The 16,636-nt window shown below is 47.3% G+C and overlaps 1 protein-coding gene across 1 annotated transcript in view; it reads right to left on the bottom strand.

Annotated features, from left to right (window-relative positions):
- Positions 1-16,636, bottom strand: part of MED27 (mediator complex subunit 27) — a 199,740-nt gene that overhangs the window by 31,753 nt on the left and 151,351 nt on the right. The gene's annotated exons all lie outside the window — the stretch shown is intronic.

Here is a 16,636-nt window from a genome sequence, read left to right as displayed (position 1 = left end):
ACACGGGTTCGTTCGAGCTCTGGTCTGGGAAGATCCCACATGCCGCGGAGCAACTGGGCCCGTGAGCCACAACTACTGAGCCTGCGCGTCTGGAGCCTGTGCTCCACGACAAGAGAGGCCGCGATAGTAAGAGGCCCACGCACCACGATTAAGAGTGGCCCCCGCTCACCACAACTAGAGAAAGCCCTCGCACAGAAACGAAGACCCAACACAGCCAAAAATAAGAAAATAAATTGGGGAAAAAAAACCACACTAAAGATACTAGAAATGTTATATTTAATTTTTTTTGTTTTTATAAGTGATTTTTGGTATTTTAAAGTTAACTAATAGTAAAATAGTTAATAAATGCTTATTATGGAACAATCTAAAACTAGAGAAAAAAGGAATAAAATAATTGTTTATAGACTTTCCGTCCAAAGCTAATCACCACTTTAACATTCTGGGGTACTTCCTTTTAATCTTTTTACTATCAAAGATGCACGGTTTTTGAATTTTTCACATGTTTATAACTGAAACTAAACATATAATTTCAAGTCAAAATTTTATTTAAAATTATGGGGTAAGCATCATTCCATGTTGCTGTGTAGTCTTCAAAACTGGCATTACACGTGGCCTGGCATTCTACTGAGTGGCTATACTATAATTTCTTTAACCATTCACCTATTGCTGGACATTAGTTGCTTCCAAATTTTCCCTAATATTAATATTAGGCTGCAATGTGCCCTTTTGTTCACCAAATTTTTGCTGCATTTGGTATTAGTTCCTGAGGACAGACTGGTAGAATTGTAATTACTGGGGCAAACAGTCCAAGTATTTTAAGGCTTTTGATACAATCTACCAGAAGGGTTAAGAACCCTATTGTCAGCACCCCACTCTTATCAGCAGTGGATGCTATTAAATCAAAACAAAACAAAATAAAATCCACCCCCTCCCAGAAGTACCGACTTAATTACCTCCTTTAAACCTTTCACTATGGAAGACTTAAAAAAACATATACAGAAGTAAATGAAATAGTATAAAGAACCCCCACGGACCCATCCCAATGTCAACAGTTACAAGTCTCGGGCAGATCTTTGTTTTATCTACACCCTCATCTACTTTTCCCTTCCTGAATTATTTTGAAACAAATAACAGTCATGGTATCATTTTATCTGTAAATATTTCAGTCTGTATCTCTAAAAGATAAGGGCTCTGAAAACAAAAAAACAGAGCCATGCTGCCACTCCACACTCCACATCTAAAACAACAACAGGAATTCTCCAGTGTTATCAAACCTGCAGTTCGGTCAGTGTTCATTTCCAACAGTCTCATAAATGCCACATTAAAAAAAAAAATTTGCTTGTATCAGGATCTGAGTATGGTCCACACAATGGAACTGGCTGACCTATATCATAAGTCTCTCCTAAACTAAAGGTATCCCTCTCTCTATCCCCTCTCCCCATTCTATTTGCTGAAGAAACTGGGTCATTTTTTCTATAGAGTTTTCCACAGTCTGGATTTTGCAGATGGCGTCCCGGTGGTGTACATGTTACTCCTTACTCTGTACTTCTGTAAATTGGTAATTAGATGAGATTCAGGCTTGACTTTTTTTTTTTTTTTTGGCAAGACTACTTCACAGGGGTGTCACAGACTACCAACAGGAGGCACGTGAGGTCAGGTGTCTCAGTTTGTGATGCTGGCAGCTGATGACCCATTAAATTCACCAGGGGTTACAGACGGTTGTATTCCAATGAGATCAACAGCCTTCATTTATTAGCTGGATCACTTTTATAAAGAAAAACTTCCCCTATCTACTAACTGGTTACCCAGCGGTAGAATTTATTATATGTGTGAGAGAGGATAAATGCTCAATTCTTTCCATTTATTTACCAGCTTTCTTTTTCTAAACTTTTAATTTTATATTGGAGTATAGTTGATTGACAATGTTGTGTTACTTTCAGGTGTACAGCAAAGTGATTCAGCTATACACATACCAGTTTTCAAACAAGCACTGTTTCACTAGTTTACTTCCAATGTAGATGGCTTAGTTTTTTTCCCTTAACATTATTATAAACTCAAAGAGTGAAACGTATTTGATATATTTTTGTCTGATGCAATTGTTCTTCTTACGGATGCTCGAACTGTTCTGTCTGTGGCTGGTGGGCATCTATTTGAGGCTGAATCCTTTCGTCATAACCCTAGTCTCTGTGATGGTTTCCTTGTTGTCTGGTATATGATATCCCAGGCCTGTCCTGGACGGTTCCCACCTGAGGTCATGAATCAGCCATCTCCTCAAGCAACTCTGGCTCTTTCCAGTGGGAAATGGTATTTCAAGACCGCAACCAGAGCAAGGGGCAAATCTTTTTTTGATAGGTTAATTTTTTTGTTTTTCATGCTATGAATCTGGATTAGGATAGTTTTTCCTTTCCCACTTTTTTTCTTATCCTACATTCATTTCTGTTTTGAGGTCTAAGCGTTTCAACTTCTTTTCTAATAAAAAAATAAGATACTCCACAGTCATACGGCCCCCCCAATCATACTTCGCACCTCTGCCCTCCACCCTCAGCCCGTCATACCTCCCCCCACCCCTCCTGCCCGGTTTGCTCTGGAGCCCTGGGATAGGCTGGTTCTCCATGCCCCACCTCGTGCGCTGTGGCTTCAGGCTATCAGGGAAGGTGCATGAGCCAGGGAGGCTCACCAAGAGCGTCCCTCCAGCTTGTGTCTATCGCGGGCTGTGCTAGTTTATGGACACTCCGTGCTCTGAAGTCTGGCTCTGGTTTACTTCTGTTATCTCTTGAGCCCGTCAAGCCTATGAAGTTTGTCAATTCTTATTTTGTATAGAGCCAGAAAGGACCCTGGTTCGGTTTACTTCTGTTATCTCTCGAGCCCGTCAAGGCCATGAAGTTTGTCAATTCTTATTTGTATAGAGCCAGAAAGGACCCTGGTGCGGTTTACTTCTGTTATCTCTCGAGCCCGTCAAGGCCATGAAGTTTGTCAATTCTTATTTTTATAGAGCCAGAAAGGACCCTGGTGCGGTTTACTTCTGTTATCTCTCGAGCCCGTCAAGGCCATGAAGTTTGTCAATTCTTATTTGTATAGAGCCAGAAAGGACCCTGGTGCTCAACTAGATTGAATACGCACAGAGTTATGGCTTTTTGAATTTTTAACACGGTCATAATGAAACTGCATACACAATTTTGAAGCTTAACATTTCGAGGCTTTGGAATCAGGTGCATTTGGAATCGGGTCTCGGCTCTGCTAACTGGAAAGCTTGGCCCAGTTACTTACCCTCTCTGAACATCACTCTCCTCCAGCTAATGGAGATAACGACCGCGAGGAGTCAAGGAGACAAGGCGCCTGGTGAGGGCTGTGGCGCGGGGCCTGGCTCCCAGGGGCAGCTATTGCTGCTCAGCCCGAAACCCTGTCTGGACTTCACAGAGGTGAAATGATCTGAAGCCAGCTAACCTCAAAGCTGCAACCGGAAGGGCTGCTGCCTCCAGCCCAGTGAAATTACCACCTATGCTGATCTGCCCTTCTGCTGTCACACCCGGGGCTAAAGGGACACTGCAGAGAGTGGGTGACAGTTGTGCAGGCCCTGAAGTGTGAATAAAAATGTGCTCCTGTTGAGTGAGTGCTGAGAGTCTGCGAGCCTGAGGTGCAGGCGGCGTGGGGAGGGCACGAAGCTGCCACGTAGGCTGACCTTGCGGACTCCCAGAAGAGGCCATTTACTGTGAAGGTCAAGCGCACTGGGACTCTGTGCCACACCTGTCCCTTACAGGCAGGGTGACCAAGGGCAAGTCGGGCCACCTCTCGTGCCTGCTCACACAGCTGCAAGACGCGGAGGGGCCCGCTGAGGAATGAAATGCGACGACGATCCATGGGAGATACACGGCCGCGGGCGTGGCGCACCACACAACTCACCAGCCATCCGCCTTCGTTCTCCTCAGAGGTGGTGCGGTGGAGAGGGTCCTATGAGCCCTTCGAGCCCTGCCCTCAAGACGGAGCTTCACGTGTGCTCTTCCAGGCTCGCACATCACCCTATAATGATTCAGATTCTTATGTATCTGGACTGTGCCAGTTCCTAACGTGTCTGGATGCAGCAGATTGCAATGACCTTGGAGTTTTGGTAGACTGACACGGCGGTGCACCATATACAGGCCAACAGACACCGCTCTACAAACTAGCCAATCCTGGCCATGGCTGGAGCAAAACGCCCAGAGACGGGACCACAGGTCGGTGTTTGGCAACTGCTATGGGATCCCACAAATAAAGCTAATGCATCTGGTGATGAAGTGGGCTTGCCGTTGCCAAGGTAACCCTTCTTCTACACTGAGCAGGTCACTCACTACCTCTGCGTCTGTCCCCGTGTGTTCAGATGGCAAGTTGTGAAGAGTCTAGGGGTGCACTGTGCTTCCCCAACGGGAACCAAGGAGCGCTTGGAAAGGAAGCCGCTGGGCTGGACCACCCAGCCGGCCGTCACCCTTTCAGGAAGTGCCCTTAGAGATGCTGTCACAGCCCATCCCCTTGTGGGGGCTGCGTCAGCGGTCTTCTCTATCTGTTCTACGGCAGTCGCCTACCAAGCTGTATGGCACTGGCAGAATTTCTAGTTCACTATGGCGAGGCAAGTCGCAAAGTGGGAGGCAAGTGGAGGAGAATAGCAAAGATATTTCATTCTGCTCTGCCGCTGACTGCTATCCAACGCAAACGTGACAGATCTGGTAGTTGAGACGTTATCTACACTGGCAGACCAGGTGAGCTTGGAAGGTGGGAGGAGCTGATCGCTTACAACCTCGCTCCCCTGGGCTTGTGCAGGGAGAAGGCGCCCTGAGCCCGAGCAATAGCCGTGTCCAGGATGCAGCGGGGGCGAGCTGACCAAAGGCTTACCTGCATGAGGAACCCGGACTGGACACAGCACCCCCTGGCCCGGCATAAGGCACGTGTGTGGGAGGTGAAGTGGGGAGCACAATATTTGTCACTCAGACAAAGGCTACATGGATGAGCTCTGCTTTTGGGGCAGGGATACAGTTTAAAAAAAAAAAAGAAAACAACCATATATACACATGTCCACAAATGTTATTTTCCAGGTATAAACAAGGTAAAAGTTTACTGTGTAGGTGTCCTTAAAGGGCCTGCTGTACTTGAAATGATGTTTTACAAAGTGTAGTTAGAACGGGGTGGGGAGGGAGGGAGAGAGGGGCAGACAGGCACCTATAGGAGGTTCAGGAACAGTTTTTCTTCAGTACAGAACCAAGAACCTTCCTCTTTGTACTAATGACAAAGAAAGATGAGGATAAAGTGAATGATAAATAAGTAAGCACTTATTTATTGAATATATAAGCGTATGTATTACGTGAAGCACTGGGCAAGGGCACTACTTCGGAGAATCATGTAACTTCAGAGCTGGCAAGTTTTAAAAAGTCATTTTCTCCAACTGCCCCATTTTCCAAGGGGTAAACTGAAGCCTAGAGAGGTTAAGAAGTACCAAATATGGCTCCTACCTTGAAGGAGGTGATACAACTGCCACATGCCTGAACTAACTGGAGGGTGGTACACGGCGCTTGACCACATGGGGCTCACCGTGTACTTGAGAAGTTCTGGGGAGAAGAGTGCTGCGTCACTGAGCTGTCGGAACATGCTTGGCTGGGCGCCTGTGTTTTACCCCACGTTTTGAAAGGTGGAGTTGGTTGTATAGACGAGCACTCCCCAGACGATGTCCCATGAAACGTTCCTCCAAGAGATGTTCTTAGATGTGACCTGGAAAACACGTTCCCCCAAGCTTTTCCCTGATGCCTGGGAGTCTTCCCCCGAATAACGCGGACACCCCCTTGGCTCTATGACAAGGACTGGGGCGAGCCCACGGGGCTGTAGTTTCCTCCTCTACCTAAGAGCCCTGCAGTACAGCCCAGGCAGGTAGGTGTCTCAGTCTCATTCTGAATAGAAGGAAGCTGAGGTTTAGCAAAGCTTTGAGGGCAAGGTCACTGCTGTTCTGCGCAGGGCCAGGTGCCTGCCTCTTGCTGTTTCCCCTTCTCATGCCTGGTCCGTGACCCCGCAGCAACGTCTCTAAATCACAAGACACGGCGACCACAGAGCCTTGGACCATCTAATCCTCAAACCGCCAGCCATACTTTCTGGAACTCTGGTGAGTGGCTCAAAACCGTGCTTCACAAGGCTCCTGGCTTCCCTCCCAAATGGCTTTATACTCACACTCTTGACCTCCTCTATAAGATGCCACTAACACACTTGCTTTGTCTAATTTTAGTGGTTTTTTTTTTAAAGTGAGCGCTCTGAATTCTGCATAGCTGCTAGGTATGTGCAGCCCTGACAGAATCGTGCAGGGCTGAATTGTTTTCCTGACAGCAGGCCTCTCAAAGCTGCAGCAGCAAGGACTGGGGCCTAGAGGTTCAGAGGGAAACTGGCTGCTGCTTCTTTCTAGGAAAACTGTAAAACTGGAAATAGCCAAGAGAAAACGGAGACAGACCAACCCTGAAAGGCTGAAACGCTGGCCAAGCTGAGGGAGCGAAGATAAACTCGCTGTCATGGCTGGAAGAGGAGGTCACTGGTGCGAGGAGCTGGGCAGTAACCCACTCGTAACAAGAAAATGGGCTGCGTGACTTGGAAACCAGGAGGTCAGACGGAGGGAGCATCAAAGATAAAACTGAGATTCCTCTACGCTGAAGGTCACCTGTTTTTTGCTCAATGGGGTGGCTCAGTTATGCCTCTGCTGATAAAATGCAATGCAACGTAGTGTGATACAAGAAAGAGAAAATCAAACTGGAAAGCGACTCCCATGGATGGGCTAGATTTGAGATGTGAAGTTGTTACAGCCTCAAGATGTGAATTATATCTTCCCTTTTGACAGAGACCTAAAGTAAGGCAGATAAGCTGACTTCAGGTTCTGTCTACCAACAAGTTAGAAACTCAACTTGCCAGCAAGGCAAGCAAGCACGGGAGTTATGTGTAAGGACTCTGGGGGAAGCAAAGACCTGAGTTTAGATCTCAGCTCTGCCCCCTCCTCGCTGTGTGACTTGCGGCAAGTTACCTGGCCTATTAAGCCCCAGCTCTCTTGCCTGTAGGACCCAGCGTAAGGCTGCTGTGGGGAGGAAATGACACCAGACTTGTGAAGGGCTTAGCACTGTGATTCAAACATGGCCAGTACGCTATCGCTACCCGTGGTCATGCTGGGTGACTCCCTCCTTGCCCTTGTCATGGGGCACAGGCAGCGTGGGGAGGGGGCGAGGGCCAGGGCTCTGGAGCCTGAGAGACCCAAGTTCAAATTCTGCCTCTGCCATGTACAAAGCAGCGTGGCTCTGGGGAAACCAACTCACGTGAGCTCTGGCTTCCTCGTCTCTAAGATGGAACCCTTTATAAGGACTGGGCATCCACTGCTATTAAGCGTCCAGGGGAGTCACTACTGTCACTCGCTACGTGGTAGCAACTGCTGTATCACTGCGGTAATCCTTTTTAACAGTTACGAAGCACCCCGCCTAATAAGATACGTTCATTTTTCTTTAGGTGGCTTATTCCCTTGATGAGTACATTTGCATCATTTCCTAAGGAGCCATCAGTGTTAACCTGGGCACTTCTGATCTTCCTGAACCCATTCCTCTCTTCAAAAGTCACAACTGCCCTGGTGGGAGTGCAGTTTCATCAGAGAGGTCTTACTCATTCTCCAAATTCGTTTTCTTTTTTTTTTTTTGGTGGTATGTAGGCCTCTCACTGTTGTGGCCTCTCCCGTTGCAGAGCACAGGCTCCGGACGCGCAGGCTCAGCGGCCATGGCTCACGGGCCCAGCCGCTCCGCGGCATGTGGGATCTTCCCGGACCGGGGCACGAACCCGTGTCCCCTGCATCGGCAGGCGGACTCTCAACCACTGCGCCACCAGGGAAGCCCCTCCAAGTTCGTTTTCATGACAAGGACGGATTAAGAAATAAGTTTCCATTTCATACGATAAATAACAACTTCCTCACAGCCATCCTCTCTCATCTGGCTTCATGTTCCCCTCAACAACAACAAAATTCACACACAATGTAAAGAAGCAAAAAGACAACAGAGAAAAACTGTGCTTCCTGACCTTGGTTTCTGGCTACCTTATAGGGTTTCCCTTGCAGTGTCATGAAAAATCCCCCAAACTGTCAAAACAGAATTTAGTTCATTTTCATTTATAAAACATACATTCAAATATATAACATAAACCCCTCTGGGAAAAAGGAGAATACGACGCCTGTATAAAAACAGGGCATCAAGATTCCAAAAAGATGTTGGGAGAATGAAGTGGGATACGGGTTAGCTGACAAAAGGAGAAGCTGACTATTGTTTTCTCCAATATGCTGAAAACGTCAAGTTTCTACTAAGGGATGTGATGCGGAATCCCCGTCAGCACACACACCCTTTACTTGTCCCCTGCCCTGAACACGGCAGCAAGGAAGCCACCGCATTCAACGTTCCCGTCTTGCAGGACATGCCTGCTGCCCGGAAAGCAGCTATTTTCTCTCCTGGGCGGAACCAGTTGGCCCAGGGGTAGGAACTGGGTCTGGTACAGAAGGTTCTCCCCATACTGGCTAGACCACGTAAACTGCCTCCTTCCAGAATCTGGCCTGGAGAACATGGAGAAGACTGGGAACCGAAAATAGCACTCCTCTGAGAGGAAGGCCATGTAGCGAGAGAGGGCGGAGGAATGAAGTGCTGGGGAAAGGAGGAGGGGAGACAGACGGACAGACGGATGCACTGGAGCCTGGAGCTGCCTTGCGCTGCAGATGGCTTGCTTTCCGGTCCTCCCCCTCCGTCCACCCAGCAGGTACTTGTCAACGCATGTCATGTGCAGGCTAGGCATTAGGTACACAGAGGTAAACGAAAGAGAGCTTCAGAGAGCTAACAGTCCCGGTGCAGGAGACAGGCAACAAATAAATATATAAATAAAAATGTATAATTTGCCAAGAGTTTTAAAGGAAATAAACAAAAAGGGAAGAGCTCAAAGAGAGATTATTTAGGCAATACCTATGTGTGAAAAAATGACATTTAGATCAGATGATTCAATGATTCGTTTGTTCATTGAATGCACTCCAATATTTCTTGGACACTCACTATTGTACCACGCATCGGCCTAAGGATTCATCTCATACGGGTGCATTCTTGGGGTGGGGGGTGAGCAGACAATAGAGAAACAAAAATATATCATCCGTGTGGGGCTAGGAAGGCAATAAAGCTGGGTGAGGGGGTAGGTTCACATGCGGTAGAAAGCTATTATGTAAGGTGAAGCCAGGCCATGCAGGGTGCTGGGGCAGCGGCTGGCCATGGGAGGAGCCTGGCAGAGGCCTGGGTGGGAAAGACCCGAGGAAGGAGGAGGAGGCCGGTGGGGAGGGCAGGAGAGAGGCAGGCACCGGCCAAGGGCAGGCCGGGGTGCTCGCGAAGGGCAGAGGCTCTGACAAGAGGTTAGCTGCATCCGGGGTGAAGTGGAAGCCACTGCAGAGTTTTCAGCAGAGGAATGACAGGTTTGATGTGCGCTTTAAAGAAACATGTCCTTGGCTGCTAGGTGGAGAGATAAAGAGAAGAAACAGGGAGACCACGAGAGGACGATGACAGCTTTGACTGGGGCTGTGGCGGCAGAGGAGGTGAGACGCCAGTAGATTTCAGATAGAACGAAGATGGAATTGAAGACAGGATTTGCTGACAGATGGGCTGTGAAGTGAGAGAAAGGGGGGAACTAAGGAAGCTTGTAGGTTTCTGGCTCGAGCACCAATTAGATGGTTTTGCTATTTACTGAGATAAGATAGGGAAGCAAAGGGGTAAAACAGGGGGCAGGGAAAACCACTTCTCTTTATGAAGTCTAAGACACTTCTGAAATGTCTCAGTGGACAGATGTTAAATGGGCAATTTGGAGACTGCGACTCACGGCTGAGGTCTGGGCTAGATAGTTCAAGTTTATCAATGATCTTAGCAGGCCCTCATTTTCAGGGCACTATGGGTGAATTCAGATGACCTGAAACCTCACCCTAGACCCACGCAACTGAGCAGCTTTATCTGGGCTCTGAGGAGCTCAGGGGTGTTCTTCCCGGAAGAAGGTGGGTCTGTGGACTGAAACAGGAACCATCCCATCGACGGGCGATTCAAGTCCAGGTGCAGGTGATCCCCACATAGATCTGCCACTTGCCACCTGCATTAGAATGGGACCACAGTGCCCTCTGGCACATGTGACCCCATTACACCTCCACTTCTGTCGATACCCTGTTAGGCAACACTTGGCTTTTTAATATTTCGACTGTAGGATATGTGCCAACTTGACCTTGATGTAGAAAATTTTAATTCAAATCAATACATGGCCAAGGTCACTTTAAAATCCAATTAATATGAATGGGAAAATATGCCCCACAGTTCTGTGAGCTGCAAATGGAACACTTGCAAGTTAACAGCAACGAAAGACACAACCAAACAAGCCTGTCTGGGTCCCTCTGTGTTTGATCACGCAGCTAGCTGTGTCCTTAAGTACAGGCAGGTCTTAGAACACCGAAAAACTTTACATGGTTTGGGCTTCTGTTTAGGGGAGCTTCAAATTAAACTGTGCGTTCTTTTGAAGAAAAACATAAAATGTACTGAAAACTGTGAATTCCTATAACCTGATTTTAAATAAATTAAACCCTGGACTTTCAACTCACCCAGGAATCCCTAGAGAAATCTAAGGCGTTGATAGAGTTTGAATAGTGGCAATTTGCATTTATATAGAACACCTTCACAAAACTGCTTGCGATGATAACCATAAGGGGAAACTGAGGCAGGTATTTCCGAGACCTACTCCTACTAGCAAAGGCAACCAGGGCCACAGGTCGCTTCCTCCTCGGATTTACCACCTTTGCCCCCACATTTACTCCTCAGTGATTTTAGAGAATTGCTTACTCTATACCAAGAATCAGAGAATCATGCAACAAATGATGAGGACATTATGATGACTGGGTTCTTCCAGGTTGTTCTCTCCTCCTTCAGCTTCATTGCTATCCCATCTGGAAGCCCAGCTTTCCTACCCTTAAACCAGGTTAGAATAGACTATAAATCAAGCATCCATCTAAAAAGATAAAACTGCTTTGTAACTTTGAGGAACGACTGCAAATTATGTAAAATTGGAATGAAATATTAGGGGTGCCAGTGAAATATCATGAACCTATTTCTCAATTGATTTTATATTTGGATATTTAAAAAAAAAAAAAAGGCTGCTGAAGGGATTGGAGCTGAGCTGTATGAGGAAAGGCCCACTTTGGGTGGCCTTTTCAGCATCCCAGGGAATCCTCACGGATCTGAGGTGCAGATGTCCTGCAACATGGGGCTGAAAAGAAAGCTTCAACCTGAATGCTGTCGGCTAAGGTCACGAGACAGTCGTGTGAGGGCGTGTGTTCACCTCTCCAGATTGCACTGCGGCAGCAAAAGAAAAGCAGCCCAAGCCTTTGCAGCCGAAGGACGAGCTGCTGCCTGGCATAATGTCTGTTCTGTCCTCCCCTCATGGACTGGTTCAAAGGATCGTCTTGCACTCTCCTTCATTCGAAAATAATACAGACCAGCAGACTTCCCATCCATCCGTCCCTCTCCCCACCAAACGCCAGTTACCTCATCTGTTGCTAGCATGAATGCTCTTCACACACTCCTTATTCTTTAATGATGCCTGTTTGTAAATAGCAAGATGGGATGCAATTAAACCATGAGAGGCTAAATAAACACACATACTAATTAGGATCTTTACAAGAGATTTTTTTTTTCATTATAGACTGGAATTTACCTTTCATTAATCTAACTTAATTGCAATAGTGCACCAATAAAGAGTCAACACAAATTAAGTGCTCTAAATAATCTCCCCATATTAAGGGTGAGCAAGCGATCCTTCCTTTGGGTACCAAGCCCTGCTCTGCAGAAGGAGGGAATGAAATGAGAAAACAGCACCGCTGAGCGTCAGAAGGAGGATTTCGGCAGTGCGACGGGCGTCACAGCACTGTCAAGAGGCTGCGCTTCAGGTGCCTGAAGTTCGTGAGGTCAGGGTCATAGGTTCACACTGCAGCCTTCGCCCCTCATGAGTCGGCTAGCTTTGCTCAGTTCGGAGGTAGCAGACATCACCCCTCAACATCTGTCAGCTTTCTGTCACTGGTTCCAAGACAGAAAGAGTAAAGGTTTGGATCAACAAGTTCAAATCCATTCCCACCCCTAGAATAATAACGCCCAGAGACATTTGCTCTGTGGCAAGGCGGTACGCAGCAGAGATTTCTGCACGAAAGGGACATCTGTTAAGTGCAGGGAAAGAAAAGTTCTGGTGTTTTGACCTTTGATTCTAGAAGGCGTGAAGGATTATATACATTTGGCAACTAAACTGAACTGAAGCAGGATATGATGGTGTAGCAACATTAGACGTCTTTTTTGCAAAGGCCTCGGAGTACCAACAATTTATTCATTCAACAAATATTGACTGAACCCCTCCAGGTAGCAGGCGCCGGCTGGATCAGGCTCAGGAAACTACTTTAGGAAAAATGTCACTCGCTCCAGAACTCTTTTCACCTTTTACATATCGTATTTGTCCTTCCCTGATCACTGCTGCTAAGTCATGTATCATCTTCCTCTTTGTCAAGCACAGACATGCACGGACGCACAGAGGCCCCAGCTTCCCACCTGCTTCCTAACTGGGCCAGTGGTGCCACTAGCCTGGGGACTGCAACTCTGAAGAAAGCCAGGTCCTGAGAGGTCCAGAGGGGCAAGATGGCTGAGGCAACTGCCCTGGGGACCTGGGAGTCTACATTCAGCTACATGACCAAGACAGCCTCAACCAGATTCCCCAGTTCCTGATTTTAAAATAAACACTTGGGATGTTCTCCATGACAACATTTCCCAAACTGTATTCCATGAGAAGGGGTCTGTGGCCAAATATGTCAGGGAAACTGTGTAGACATCCTCCTCCTCTTGCAGACCCACAGTGTACAAGGGCACATTAAAGGCTCTGGAAAGGACTGCAATGAAGGAACCTGCTCAACTAGCTTTGTTCAACCAGTGAGTGCTCCTGAAACTTACTGTGCAGATCACCCTCCTTGAGAATTCGTGTTGCAAGAAGTCCACGTTGGGAAACACTGTTATATTACTACCAGGAAAGAAATACCCTGCCTATTCAACCAGTCCCCAGCAGCCTGGATCCTGTTCCTCCAGTTTGATACTACACCTCAGCTCACTCCCTGCCTGCCTCCCTCCCCGCAGGTAGAAACAGCAAGGCATCGCAGACCCCAGAGCCTGGAACCCACGGGACCTGGGCTCACTGCGCACCAGACCAACAGAGTTCCCGATGATGGAAAACAGCTCCCTGGCAGACTGTGGATAAAAATGTCTCAACCCGAAGATGTTAAACTGCTCCCAGTTCAAGAACTTTCAAAGATTCACTCAAATTCATTTTTAGGGTTACATTTTAAGTCTCTGAAAATCCTACTCTTGTAACAGCAGTACCGACAGCCCTCACTTAATCACTCTGGTAGATCATCTATAAAAACAAAACAGAGCTAAAAAAATTCATTCCATGTTAGTGAGCAGATGTCTAGCCCATTTGCAATTAATACGACCCACTTCCATACAATCAGACTGCTTAAAATTCCTGGAACAAGATGTAAAACTGAAGCTGCAAATGTTCTGATTTTAATGAGAATGAATGGAAGCTATAAACCCACTCTCCCTTTGAGGGTAGGTACAATCTACATATAAGTCCCAACTGCACACTATATTTATCAACAAAACAATCATTTGATAAAGCCTGTGTGAAAGAAGAAAGCAGAACTGGGAAAGTCAGGAGTATATTTGGAAAGCATTTCCTACCAAGATTAAAGTTATCAAAGCCATCATTCTTTTAAGGAGCTTTCAAGAAAACTTGACTCATTTCAGTACATTTCCCCCAGTTACCTACACGTACTAGGAGATTCTTGTACTCCTCTGAGTCCGTGAGATCTTGTCAGTGGACAGTGCAGAGGGTGACAGAAAAGACCATGACTTTGGCGCTTCCTGGATCACCCTTCAAGTCCCAGCTCCGTCACTTCACGTGACCTTGAGCAAGTTAGTTACCCTTCTGAGCCTCAGTGTTCTGTCTATACGATGGTGATAACATCTTGTGTGGGTGTGAATATCAGATCAACAGGGGTGTATTAAAGCCCCAAACAGAGTTCCAAGCACACGGCAGGCATGTGAAGTGGCAGCGATGATTAGAAATACTATATCCATGGTGGCAGGGGCATACTCGTCTAGGATCTAAAGACAAGTCTCAACTTTCACTTTTATTTCTCCCTGCTTGGAAGGCCCTCCTGTCGGCTTACCGAAAGCTTACCCCTTCCTCGATGGTCGGGTTTGGAAGTCTCTCCTGTGGTCTGTATTTTCACTAGGCAGCAGTGGGTTTCTCAAGGTGTGGACCCCACAACTCCATCTGAATCAGACACCCCACCCCTGGTCACCCTATTGGCTCTGGGCCGGAACTGACATTCCCAACAAGCACCAGAGCCTAGCCGCTCTCTGGACGCTGGGGAGACGCCTAACTCGGGCGATGCTCAGTTGGTCTCTGTTGAATGAAACAGCAAAAACCAAGAACTTGAACTCTCACAGCACTTACTTGTGCCCCTTGTCTTCATTCACTCGTTCTATGGCTATGAAGGGAGTACCTCCTCTGTGCCAGGCACAGTTCTAAGCCTGGAGAGTTGACAAGGACCACGAAAGAACCAGACGACATACCTTCCTGGGGGAACGCACACTTTCGTGGGGGATTTGCTCCAGGAGGAGAGTAGAAGGGCAGGGGCCAGGCACGAACACTCCTTTTATCTTTCATGACTGGCACAAGCCCTGTGGAAACCAGACACTCAGAAACGATTTGATGACAACCATGAACAAAATCAACAGGGTAAGTCTTCAAAGGCACAATAAAATTCTTAGAGATCTGGTAGTAGTTTGGAACATCCAGAAATGACAAGGCACGCAGTAACGCAGAAAGAACGTGTACTTTGGAGGCAAATCGACAGAGTTTAAACCTCAGCTTTGTTACTTATTTGCTATGTGCTTAGGGCAACTTATCTTGCCTCTCTCTGTGCCTTACCTACCTCAGAGGGCTGATGGGAGATCACCCTGCAAACAGCACATATGTTCATTGAATAAATGTTTACGGGGCACTCAGCATGTGCCGGGCACTGTTCTAGGCACTGCGGATACAGCAGTGAACAAAGTCCCTGCCTTCAAAGAGCTCGCCTTGTGGAGGGTGGAGATTGACAGTAAGGTAATACATAACGTGCCAGATGGTGAAAATGCTATAAAGAAAAACAAAGCAGGGTTAGGGACAGAATGGCAAGGGGTGGGGTAGGGTGCTATTTTAAACAGTGCCATCAGGGGAGACCTAGAAGTCCTTAGGAAGCGAAGGAGAGAGCCAAGGGCAGAGGGCACAGTTGGTGCCAAGGCCCCGAGGCCGGAGCAGGCCTGATGTGCTCTGGGAGCAGTGAGGAGGTCAGTGTGGCCGGAGTGGATTGAGCCAGGGGGCAGTGGTGGGAGATGGGGTCGGGGAGGAAGGGGATCGTGTAGGGTCTGACAGATCGTGGTAAGGATACCTCTAGGTGCGATGGGAAGCTGGCAGGGTCTTCCACGCAGAAGAGTGACACTTCAAAAGTAGTGCTCTAGTTGCAAAGTGATTACAGTATGTGAAAGGCTACAGAGGTGCAAGGGTGGCAGGAGGCTGCAGTCAGCCAGGTGAGAAGGGACAGCAGCTTGAACTGGGGTGTCAGGTGGAGTTGGTGAGACGTGAGTAGATTCTGGTTGTGTTTCTTTCCTTCTTCTTTTTGATTGGCGTGTAGTTGGTTTACAGTGTGTGCGGTCCCTGCCGCACAGCCAAGTGACTCAGTTATACACACACAGACATTCTTTTCTATATTCTCTTCCACTAGGATTCTGGATGTATTTCTAAGGAAGAACCCGCAGAATTTACCAATGGACTGGCTGTGAGAGAAAGGAGAGGCAGAGGCCACTCCGAGACTTCTGGTCTGGCAACAGGACGAATGGAGTCGTCATTTCCTAACACGGGGACCACTGCCCACACGCAAGTGGCAATGTCAACCGGCACCTGGGCCTGAAGTCTGGGGAGAGACCTGGGTGAGGATGTAAACCTGGGCTTCAGCAGCAACTATTTAAAACATATTTAAAATCCTGGGATGGATGAGATCACCTAGGGAGTATGGACAGAGAAGGGACCAGACCCAAGAACTGAGCTCGGGACACGCCAATGTTCTGGGAAGAGGAGGTGGAATCTATAGAGAAGACTGAGAAGGGACAGCCAGGGGAGTGGGGGAAGATCCTGAATGAGTAGCAGCGAATATTACGAATGTTAACTTTAAGGCAAAACCCAACAAAGCCCCTACTTCAAAATTCTGTTCGACAATCCTCAGGTCTCTGTGGTTGAACAAAATGGAGAAATAACGGATGCCCTATAAGATAAGCATGATCGCCGAGTAGTCACCTTACAAGCAGACACAGAGACAGTCACTATGAAATTTTAACTATGCATATTGAAAAACATAATTCAAGAACGAGGAGAAAAAGGACGGTGAGAATTCTCATCTATGTTTAAGAAACAGGTCCCACATTATTGCAAAGGGTTTTTGAACAGAGACAAAGAAATTTTTCTTATGTTCACC

The sequence above is a fragment of the Phocoena sinus genome, chromosome 6 (assembly GCF_008692025.1).
Source record: "Phocoena sinus isolate mPhoSin1 chromosome 6, mPhoSin1.pri, whole genome shotgun sequence".
NCBI classification, from domain to species: Eukaryota; Metazoa; Chordata; class Mammalia; order Artiodactyla; family Phocoenidae; genus Phocoena; species Phocoena sinus.
The sequence above is the reverse complement of the archived record's forward strand: the minus strand, read 5'-3'. Positions and strand labels throughout refer to the sequence as shown.